At 42.1% G+C, this 12,532-nt stretch overlaps 1 protein-coding gene and 1 non-coding gene across 2 annotated transcripts in view; one reads left to right on the forward strand and one right to left on the reverse strand.

Moving 5' to 3' along the window:
* Positions 1–12,532, reverse strand: part of LOC138981649 (secretin receptor-like) — a 190,710-nt gene that overhangs the window by 142,550 nt on the left and 35,628 nt on the right. The gene's annotated exons all lie outside the window — the stretch shown is intronic.
* Positions 6,201–6,290, forward strand: Trnay-gua (transfer RNA tyrosine (anticodon GUA)). The gene is given in 2 exon segments: positions 6,201–6,237; positions 6,255–6,290. It is a non-coding gene; the product is annotated as a tRNA-Tyr (tRNA).

Here is a 12,532-nt window from a genome sequence, read left to right on the forward strand (position 1 = left end):
AGAAATGTGTGTAAGGGGAGAAGATAATTATTTGTGATGGGAAGGAAGGAAAGGATGTGGCCGGGTGGGCGGGGGAGGGTATGAATTTCACTTCTACAGACGTGCATTGGAGGTGGTTGTGGCGGTGACGATGGTATGGATCGAGTGGAAGAAGTGGGGGTGGGTGCTGACTTGTGCACACGAGGAAGGGCGTGGGTGGTGGTGGAGGTGGTGTATTTGTGCAGACAGCTGTGAAAGAGTAAACACGTGGAAAGTTCTCTGGTGAGTTTGTTTTTTAGTTGTGTTGTGTGCGCGTGTGCGCCGCATAAGCGCAGATTTGAGTCAATGACCTGTACCGTACCGTATTTTACTTTTTCTTTTCAGTCTGGAGCGCAATATTTTTTTTGTTTTCCATTGTTTTTCTCGACCAGCCAGACACACACGCTCAAACGCACGGTGTGTCAACTGAATCCGTTCATACACCGGATGTTTCCGTTCGTACGCAGGATGTTTGATGAGTGATATTGGACCTATGTGAACCATTAAATGTGTTGAATTTGCATCAAACAGTTTTGACGAAAACAGGTGTCCGTTCGTACCACTTTCATCAAATTGTTTCCGTTCGTACGCGTTATATGACGTTCGTGATTTTGGTTGATGCAAATTCAATACGTCTTATGGTTCACATAGGTCGAATTTCACTCGTAGGCGTACTCTGTGCTATATGACGACCATTGGAACACACATAACGTGTAGTAGAGGCCTGTTTTCCCTGATCAAACGAATGTGTACGAACGGAAACGCTTTTGTTACGAACGGAAACATGTGATTTTGTACGAACTGAAACATGGCGTATGAACGGAATCGACATGTTTTCAAAAGACAAGTGATTGTACAAAAGCCATGGGTTTCTATAAACTTCTGTTCAAGAGAAATGTCGTAACAGGCAATGGATTTGATGATCATGTGCAAATCAGGGGTCAGATTTGATAACAGAGAAAAACAAGTAAATGTTTAAAACAAATCAGGCAATTCTGCCACGTTTGGCCCGCGTGTGTTATCATGAGGATTACTAGCACCTTGGTACTTATCGTACACATAGCCCAACCAATTAGCTACCTAATTTTTGCAATATCACAAAAGTGCGCAGCCAACACGACTTACCGCCACGTCTTTTCCCCAAGCAAGTGCCGGATATGAGGCTGTATGAACGGAAACATCCATCGAACACATCCCGTGTATGAACGGAATCAGTTTACACACCGTTAAACGCACGCATAACCTCTGGAGCGTCCGTGCGTAAAGTGTGTTGTGAGTGTGCGACAAAAGTGTGTACCAAATTGAGTGCCTTTCGTGGCATGGCAAGTTTGAATGAATTGACACGGGAATGAACGTTTTAATCATTGAGGTACAAAAATGGGTGCAATGGTTCTGAGTTTGAGTTAACCCTCTATAGCGCGTATAGCCTCTGACTGTATAGCTACATCTTTTCAGTTTTAACATTGCGAGATGCACGGGGTGCAGTACTGCGCATCATATATCACGTTACCTTACTGACAGTCAACTGATAGATACTATATCAACACCTGCTGAGCCGCGCTCGCTGGTTATCATAAAACAGCTGACCTACCGCTGCTATCTCACAGGCACAGACTGGAAAAAACAAGACTTGGAGACTCAGACACACACACATACACACACGCGCGCGCGCACGCTTACACACACATTGCACATGCCATGACTGACAGCGACCTAATAGCCTGCAAACATCTCAACACCTGCAGAACAACGCTCACTTTTCAGAGTCAGCACAGCTGCCGGCTTGCATGCTGTTGAAATCCTTGAGTGAAGAAAACAAGTCGCGTAAGGCAAAAATACATTTAGTCAAGGTGTCGAACTCACATAATGAAACTGAACGCACTGCATTTTTTTCACCAAGACCGTTTTCTCGTAGTTTCGTCAGACCACCGCTCGTGACAAAGGCTTTGTTTGTTTGTTGCTTAACGCCCAGCCGACCACGAAGAGCCATATCAGGGCGGTGCTGCTTTGACATATAACGTGCGCCACACACAAGACAGAAGTCGCAGCACAGGCTTCATGTCTCACCCAGTCACATTATTCTGACACCGGACCAACCAGTCCCTAGCACTAACCCCATAATGCCAGACGCCAGGCGGAGCAGCCACTAGATTGCCAATTTTAAAGTCTGAGGTATGACCCGGCCGGGGTTCGAACCCACGACCTCCCGATCACGGGGCGGACGCCTTACCACTAGGCCAACCGTGCCGGTCGTGGCAAAGGCAGTGATATTGACATGCCCCAACAGCGCGGCAGTAGTTGCGCTGAGCAGGATAGCACGCTTTTCTGTATCTCTGTTCTTTTTAACTTTCTGAGTTTGTTTTTAATCCAAACATATCATATCTTTATGTTTTGGGAATCAGGAACCGACAAGGAATAAGAAAAATGTTTTTAAATCAATTTCGGAAATTTAATTTTAATCATTATGTTCATATTTTTAATTATCAGAGCTTGTTTTTAATCCGAATAAAACATATTTATATGTTTTTGGAATCAGAATATGACGAAGAATAAGATGAAATTGTTTTTGGATCGTTTTATACAAAAGGAAATTTAATTACAATTTTCTGGTTTTTAATGACCAAACTCATCAATTAATTTTTAAGCCTCCAAGCTGAAATGCAATACCAAAGTCCGGCCTTCGTCGAAGATTGCTTGGCCAAAATTTCAATCAATTTCATTGAAAAATGAGGGTTTGACAGTGCCGCCTCAACTTTTACAAAAAGCCGGATATTACGTCATCAAAGACATTTATCCAAAAAATGAAAAAAATCGTCTGGGGATATCATTCCCAGGAATTCTCATGTAAAGTTTCCTGAAGATCGGTCCAGTAGTTTACTCTGAATCGCTCTACACACACACACACACACACACAAACACACACACACACACACAAACACACACACACACACATACACCACGACCCTCGTATCGATTCCCCCGTCTATGTTAAAAAATTTAGTCATTACTTGACTAAATGTAAACAGACAGGTATACACACAGGCACATGCACGCAAGGTTACACTGACTGACACTCGGAAATTGAGCAACAATATAAAATCAAACCTGCCCCAGCAACCATCTTCCCATAACGACCATTAATTGCTATTACGGCCACTCATTAAGATCCCTGGCAATATAATCTACCATGCACCTTTCAATAGCAACCTCCTTGTCTTTAACGACCACTTTTGATCGGTCCCTTGTTGGTTTTACAGACCGATTCCATTGTACCACAGGTACCCAAGTCTCGGCGTTCACGCAAACACACAGAAAGAAGACAAACAGACATGCATGAAGACATTTTTTAAAGATCACTTCATTATACAATTCGACCCACGCAGAAGTGGTTTCAAGTTGAATTTTCACACAATTTCAAAACCAAAAACTCAACAGACAATTTAGGAAATAACTACGTCGGGTTTGTACTCGACTCACACATACACCTGTCCATGAGTTTCTGACACTTCCCTCGCTAGTGATTGGCCCCTCCAATAATTGTCCGGGGAAAAGCAAGGGTATTCACTCTGTCACAACCCAAACAAACCAGACGGAGTTATTTCGGAAATCGTCTATTGGGGTTGTTTGTTTTATGTATAAGTTAATTATGCCGAGTTCTGTTTCCTCCACAAAAGTAGTGTAGGCCTATGCGTGCCACGCTGTCAGTGTTTAAAAGCAACAACAACAACAACCTCTAGGCTTATCATTACCAGGAACAAATACGTCAAAGCAGAAGACATAGAATGACAATTACAAGCATTTATTTAGGTGTAATTCGGTATCTAATCAGAGGTGGCAAACATGTAAAACCAGATTGCATCGTTACGTCTTGGAAAGAACTGAATGACACCACTGAATGTTTATGATCACTAATGGTCTGCCTCTTGGTCGCAGAAACCGCCCTTCTACTATGTGCTAGAGTGGTCAGTACTAATACGTACAGGATTAATTTCAAAGCAATCCAGTTTGTAGCCGTGTCAACTCAGTTGGTACAGCGGAGGATTGTCGAGGTGAAATCGAGAATAATCCTTGTAGGTCAGTGATTCCTACCCCTGAAACTGGAGCCTCACTCACCAAAAAAAAATTTAACGTTTCGAGATTCATTCTGTATGATGACAAACATCACACGGGGCTATATCTAGAGATTGCTCATATTTGTTGCATTCAGTGGTACATTGTACCAAATGACACTGGCACATAAAACATATCCTAGTAGACACCACCTCTGATTAGATATCGAATTGCACCTAAAAGAATGCTTGTTATTATCATTTCATGTCTTCTGCTTTGACATATTTGTTCCTGTGAACGATAAGCATTTACACTTGTTTACATGTGCCGATCATGTGGTCAATGTTGACTAGATGTTTTAGGGGTCCTGATTTGGCCTAAATGGTCCGCTGGACCCATTAAGCAACAGTTGTTTTAACTTAGAACGAGAACAGGTTGATAGCTGTCTCCATACAAGCACTGAGATGCAAACTCATAATTATTCCGAGTAAAAAGCCAAATGGCCTTTTTCGGTCCAATTACGTAAAAAGAGAATTATAACACATACTGACTGTATTAGCGAAAGAACTTCCCGATTAATCAACAATAAAAAAAAGGGGTCTTGTATTGTCATCAGTTTGCTTGCACCGAACAATACCCAACACAAACACACATCTAAAAATACGCACACCGTCTTTAGGGGCCTGTGAGGTTATCCCAAGCTAATCTGCATATATACGTTTTATAACATATAGGTACTGCACTTTATGCCGTGAGAGTTGTTGGTATTAAAAGGTCCACTATGCCTCGTGAAAACAGTACGCTCCGTCGTGTCAGATATGGTCAGGCTTTTACATGGCCTGGGAAAACACCACCCCCCTACTTGGTCAAATACCAACAAATAAACAGCCTGGGTGCTCTGTGTGCACATAGCTTTTTTAGTTTTTACACCCCCGGTATAGGGGTGTGTTTAGGATTCGCTCGATGTGTTTGTTTGCTTGTTTGGGTGTGTGTTTGTGTTCGCATATAGATCTCAAGAATGAACGGACCGATCGTCACCAAACTTGGTGAACAGGTTCTATACATTCCTGAGACGGTCCTTACAAAAATTGGGACCAGTCAAAAACACGGTTAGGGAGTTATTGGTGGATTAAGATTCTACAAGGACTTATAGAGGGACATATTAATGGTCAAAGGGAAATAACCTTCTCAGTTGGTGGCAGTGATAATGGTAAGGACGGGGGTGTGTTTCCTACCTCGGAGGAATTTCTTGTTTTTTAAAGAATCAATTATTTTCATTCAAAAACAATTCACCGCAGCAAGCAGTCAGATTGTTGAGTGTTGGTATGTGACCAAGAGGAGGGATCAATGGTCTTACGTCATCTAAGAAGTCTGGTCAGACGGTTTTCGAGAGGCGGAGTGGGCCTTTAAACGCGCGGCGCGTAATATAAAGAGATATCACTGTATATGCCTGCATCCCGTGATAGCTCAGTTGGTAGAGCGGAGGACTGTGGAGGTGGAACTGAAAGCAATCCTTAGGTCAGTGATTGGAATCCGCTTCGCGGGATAAATCATTTTTCTCCTTTCTCATTCCGAGATCCCCATGCAGAATTTTAACGAAGAAAAACAGCAACCACCAATCCGTCATTGAAAACGCAGGTGTAAAACCCGCAATAGCTTACTTGCACAAGACAGTTTGGTCAGTGTTGTGTTGATGTCTCGACCACACAGGGGACCTTACCAGACCGGTGCAGCGTTGATCTTATTGATCTTTGTCCTCGACCAACTCTCGACAATCTGTTTACATTTTAGTTCTATCACAGGTAAAGGTACAAGTTTGATCAAAACTCAGATTCTTTTGTAGTCAGAACTTCACATCTTGTTAAAAGTCGTAAACTCTTTAAAAAAATAAAATTAAAAAAAAAAACACAAATAAAAACAAGCTAAAACAAAATGAGAAATGTGTCCGCAGTTACGGCCCTGGCTTGCACTTGGTAACACGCGACAAGCAAACCTTGAATGGTTGTAACTGCATTGGCCTATATGGCCCGCGTTGGGCTAATCTGCTTTTGTTGGGCTTAGTTACTGCTCAGAGTTATCGGTATTAAACCTTCATCGCAGTCATATAAACCAGTGTAAGCTGACGATCTCATCCCGTGATAGCTCAGTTGGTAGAGCGGAGGACTGTAGAGGTGACACTGAAAGCAATCCTCAGGTCAGTGGTTCGAATCCGCTTCGCGGGAAATTGTTTTGTTTCTTTTCACAAGATGTTTTACTTGTTTATTTTCTCTTTCTTTCTCCTCTCTCTCCAAATTCTGTTTTATTTGTTCTCCCCCTCCCCTCCCTCTCTCTTAATTCTCCTTCTCTCAGTCTCTTTCATTGTCTATGTCTGTCATTTTGTTTGTCTGTCTCTCTCTCACTCTCTGTGACTGTTTGTCTGTCTCAGTGTCTGTCTCTGTCTCTCTATCTCTCGTACGCACGCGCGCACGCACTTACAAACACACTCACACATACAGACACACGCACAGACACACACATACCCCCCCCCCAAAAAAAAACCCCAAAAAAACACACACACACATGCACACACACACACACACGTTTTCAGTATAATCAATCGAAATGGTCGACGCCTTGTTTTTTTCTTTCGGATTTCCTACTGTTAATTCATATCAGGGATAACAAGATTGCGTTACGCATTCAACAGCAACAACAAAAACCACTGACACGAAGGTATCTGACGAAGCCGGTAGCAAAAAGATGAAGAGAAAGAACAGACGACTTTCGAAAATAGCGAGATTTAAGAAACAGCACGTTTCGTTTTGCAGCTCGTTTCGTTTGGTGAATGAGTCACCCCGCGAAACGGAACGTGTAACGAGACGGCATAGGCCGCAGACAAGATTTAGATGTATTCACGTTTCGTTTCGGAATGAAAGGCCGGGCATGGCAGGATATGATCCGCTGACTGGGCATGGCATAATTTCAACTCCACGAGTCAATAAAGGATTGACATACTCGCATTGCACGCACAAGAGCTTCACATTTTTCAATTCATGCACCTGATCACATACGAAGCCAGAATAAAAATTCGATGCGATGACCTACTTCTGCTTCGCCATTTGCTTTCTCACCATGAAGTTGGATAAATGTACCAGGATCAGCACCCTTCAAAATATTTCAGTTCACAACAGTTGTCTACCTCCAATGAACACATTCTCAGCGCTGAAAGACTGTGAAAGGGTTGATGAATCTAGCAATGCATTAAATGGCCAACAAATAAAACTGTTAGTGTGCAAAAATACTCACAAAAGTTGACGAAATATTGTTCGTTTTTTGGGGGTGGAAAACGTGACTGCGTTTTGACGTTCCACGTTCCGTTTCAGTTGACCTTCACCTTTCCAGCGAGAGACCCCCGAAATAATGACGTTTACCACAACTTCAAAACGAAACGTCCCAACGTTTCGTTTCTTAAATCTCCGTAATAACGCTGCCGGGGTTTCTATGGGCTGCGGAAGTAGTTGCGCCCCTTGATCATGAATCAAACCAACACGGCGGTATTGAATTTTAAGCAGGGCGTACCCGTGTGCATGTTTTTCTACCAAAAAAGGCATCCTGTTGACCAGAAGATGCAGAAATCGGCAGTGTTCACTTGATGTGATGCTTTCTATGTGTGATAAAGCCCACACATCGGAGCCCATTGCTCACTGTGATGCCTTGGTCGATGGCCTTCACTGATCAGAGTCAATTCCCTCGGTATCTTTGCCTCAGCTTCCAGAAAGGCAAGTCTTCAACACATAACACTTAAACAAAAACCGACAGATTTCCCCACGAACATCGTCTACTACGTAACTGGGCTTTTAACGCTCGTCAAGAGGGAACGGAAACTAATATTCCGAGTAAAGTCGAACGAAGCCGAAAAGTGCGGGAGACTAAACAGTCAAGTGGCAAGTCAAGGGAGATTACCAGTGTCTGAGCGAAGAAGATACAGCAGGCGCAAAACGTGCAGACCTCCGATGAATAAAGCGTGTCTGAAACACGCATGCAACATGTTTGACTTTCTGGATCTCGGTGTCTTCGAAGTTATTATTTTACGGGTTTGTATGTTTCGAGTTTTAGGTCTGCCTTCCATTAGAGAGAGAGAGAGAGAGAGAGAGAGAGAGAGAGAGAGAGAGAGAGAGAGAGAGAGAGAGAGAGAGAGAGAGAGAGAGAGAGAGAGAGAGAGAGAGAGAGAGAGGCACAAATAAACCGTTTGCAGGCTGAAAAAGAAAAACCCGACAGACAGACAGACAGACAGATATAATGATGGACACACAGCCAGACCAACAGACAGTATGTAGAAATGCAAACAGGAACAGATTCAGACGCAGGCACTACCGACACAATATTTATTTAAACTACACACGGGCTAGGCAGACGCACGCAGCGACATGTAAAAACTGAGCACACGTTTATCATGGTACGTATTTAATGTAAAACAGGCCAGCTGGTCATCTAATCACTGATAACTGAAATTAGGCTATTATGCCAGTTATGGTCTGCAGGGGCAGATCACATCATTTTTAAAGGGGGGGGGGGGGGGGGTCCAAATTTCTTTTCGACGCGAAGCCATCCCGAAAAATGTTTATAAAAACAATTAAAATGGAGCAATCGGGTGCAATCTGAACCAAGAAACTTCCGGCAATACACCTTCTAAAAATGTAATTGAAGAAGACAAATTCGGACCAAGACAAGAAAAATTGACTGATCTGGTCCAACCACAGGCGGAAGGTATCGTTCACTTGACCACTACTTCCATAGAAAGACTACTATGGAAGTAGTGGTCCAGTGAACGATACCTTCCGCCTGTGGTCCAACTCGAGCCAACAAATTACCCAACTACCTTCCAAAACCTCATTTAGAAGACAAAGGCCGGCTCTTAGGGGCATGTTCTCCGGATAATGTTGATAACAACATGGTAAAAATGGAGCAATCTGGTGCAATCTGAGCCAAGAAACTTCCCGTAATACACTTTTCAAAAATTAAATTTAAGAAGACAAATTTGGATCAAAACAAGGAAAATTTACCAATCTCGTGCAACACGAGCCAACAAATTACCCAACTACTTTCCAAAACCTCATTTAAATGACAAAGGCCGGCTCCTTGGGGGGTACGAGTGCATGCCCCATCCGGAACATTTTGATAAAACAAGGAAAATGGAGCAATCTGGTGCAATCTGAGCCATCATTTTATCTTAATTTAAATGTTGTATATTTTTTTTTTAGGCAGGGCGAGGAACCCCCCCCCCCCCCCTGGATCCGCCCCTGGTCTGGGAAGAGACTTCTTATTCTAGGCATATAGCTTTTCACATCAGACAGCAATGACGAAAGTGCAAACTTACACGCAACACTCCGTGCGTGCATGAGTCATACCAAATGCACACACACAATATGAACTTAGCAGCAAAAGCTTTCATCTTCTCATCCATAGAATATAGATAAATAGGATTATCGCTCCGTGGAGACTTTCTCTCGCACAATCTCCCGAAGCTGTACCGACAATCCCCCGAAATATGCAAAGGGAGAGAACAAGGTAAAAAAAAAAAAGGCCTGAGAGTCTGCTCCCTTTTTCTGTGTCTCTGTCTTTTTACATTTAGTCAAGTTTTGACTAAATATTTTAACATCGAGGGGGAATCGAAACGAGGGTCGTGGTGTATGTGTGTGTGTGCGTGTGTGCGTGCGTGCGTGTAGAGCGATTCAGACCAAACTACTGGACCGATCTTTATGAAATTTGACATGAGAGTTCCTAAGTATGATATCTCCGAATGTTTTTTTTCCTTTTCTTGATAAATGTCTTTGATGACGTCATATCCGGCTTTTCGTGAAAGTTGAGGCGGCACTGTCACGCTCTCATTTTTCAACCAAATTGGTTGAAATTTTGATCAAGTAGTCTTCGACAAAGCCCGGACTTCGGTATTGCATTTCAGCTTGGTGGCTTAAAAATTAATTAATGACTTTGGTCATTAAAAATCTGAAAATTGTAAAAAAAATTTTTTTTTCTAAAACGATCCAAATTTACGTTCATCTTATTCTCCATCATTTGCTGATTCCAAAAACATATAAATATGTTATATTCGGATTAAAAACAAGCTCTGAAAATTAAATATATAAAAATTATTATCAAAATTAAATTTTTGAAATCAACTTAAAAACACTTTCATCTTATTCCTTGTCGGTTCCTGATTCTAAAAACATATAGATATATATGATATGTTTGGATTCGTCGAACGCAGAAGAAGAAGAAGATATGTTTGGATTAAAAACACGCTCAGAAAGTTAAAACAAGTCGCGTAAGGCGAAAATACAATATTTAGTCAAGTAGCTGTCGAACTCACAGAATGAAACTGAACGCAATGCCATTTTTCAGCAAGACCGTATACTCGTAGCATCGTCAGTCCACCGCTCATGGCAAAGGCAGTGAAATTGACAAGAAGAGCGGGGTAGCAGTTGCGCTAAGAAAGATAGCACGCTTTTCTGTACCTCTCTTTGTTTTAACTTTCTGAGCGTGTTTTTAATCCAAACATATCATATCTATATGTTTTTGGAATCAGGAACCGACAAGGAAAAAGATGAAAGTGTTTTAAAATTGATTTGGACAACTTAATTTTGATAATAATTTTTATATATTTAATTTTCAGAGCTTGTTTTTAATCCGAATATAACATATTTATATGTTTTTGGAATCAGCAAATGATGGAAAATAAGATAAACGTAAATTTGGATCGTTTTATAAATTTTTATTTTTTTTTACAATTTTCAGATTTTTAATGACCAAAGTCATTAATTAATTTTTAAGCCACCAAGCTGAAATGCAATACCGAAGTCCGGGCTTCGTCGAAGATTACTTGACCAAAATTTCAACCAATTTGGTTGAAAAATGAGGGCGTGACAGTGCCGCCTCAACTTTCACGAAAAGCCGGATATGACGTCATCAAAGACATTTATCAAAAAATTGAAAAAAACGTTCGGGGATTTCATACCCAGGAACTCTCATGTCAAATTTCATAAAGATCGGTACAGTAGTTTAGTCTGAATCGCTCTACACACACACAGACACACACACGCACACACGCACATACACCACGACCCTCGTTTCGATTCCCCCTCGATGTTAAAATATTTAGTCAAAACTTGACTAAATATAACAAAGAGAGGTACAGAAAAGCGTGCTATCCTTCTCAGCGCAAGTACTACCCCGCTCTTCCTGTCAATTTCACTGCCTTTGCCGTGCGCGGTGGACTGACGATGCTACGAGTATACGGTCTTGCTGCGTTGCATTGCGTTCAGTTTCATTCTGTGAGTTCGACAGCTACATGACTAAATGTTGTATTTTCGCCTTACGCGACTTGTTTGATAAATAGCTGCAGTAAATTTCTCACCCACCCTCAATCTGTCAGACATAGATATGTGTCAAGTCGTGAATGTTTTTGGGTGATATGGAACCTTTATGGGCGAGAATATCCACCGGAATGGCGTATCCAATCGCATATACATCTTCTCGGCCTCTGAAGTATTGTCGATAACATCTGTATGCTCCCTGATGATGGGGTTGCACTGTCTTTTGTCAGAGAATACCGGATATGTTTTGTCGTTGTGCACCTCTGTGCCATGTCACCGCAACCTCCCGCTGTGGGACTGAGAGATAGGAAACTGGAAAATGCCAGACCAATTCTGTGCCGCCATAGAAATGAGATTTCTTTCGGTCTAGTTGTGCCCACAGACAACTATGTCTGTGAGTTGTACTGGGCACGGAAATAAATGGATACTATGCCATTTGCAATGAACGCGTCTCTCTCTGCATGGTCCGTGTGTGAACGATGAAGACTGTCCCTGTCTGAAAGTTAAAGAGATGTGCGCGTACGTAGCCTAAGTATGGCCTTTTTAGCGCATTGCGGGCGGCCTACGTTTCCTATCCCGGTTGGATACACAGTCACCAGGGGGAAGCACACATTCTATGGACGCCCTATAAAAGAATTCTCACTGCATGTCCCAACAACAAAAAACAACAACAAAACACTCACGTGTTGACCTTGAAAGATGGTCAAGAACACTCCCCCAAAAATTACCCGGGCTATAAGCTCATCATCATATGCAATTAAGTCATAAAAGGACATAGGCAAAAAGAAAACGACCAGTGACAAAGCGTTGCCGTCTTAAATCTGTTTTCCGTACTCCGCCCCTTGTCGCAACGGATGTTGTATGCAGCTTCTGCTGTTGCATACGCAATACGGCATACCAAGATATTGGATATCGAAAGAGGCGTAACGTGTTCATGGGACGAGTGTGTTTGTTCTCGTTGGCGTAAGCAATTTTTTTTCCATTTATTTTCATACACATGAGAACGTAGCAACAAACTTAAGAAGGAGCACAAATTAAAAACTTGTAATACGTGCTCACCTAATCTTCTCTAACGTTGCACGGCGGAATAATATTTAAAAAGTCACTTCAAA

Source organism: Littorina saxatilis, linkage group LG12 (genome assembly GCF_037325665.1).
Source record: "Littorina saxatilis isolate snail1 linkage group LG12, US_GU_Lsax_2.0, whole genome shotgun sequence".
Lineage (NCBI taxonomy): Eukaryota > Metazoa > Mollusca > Gastropoda > Littorinimorpha > Littorinidae > Littorina > Littorina saxatilis.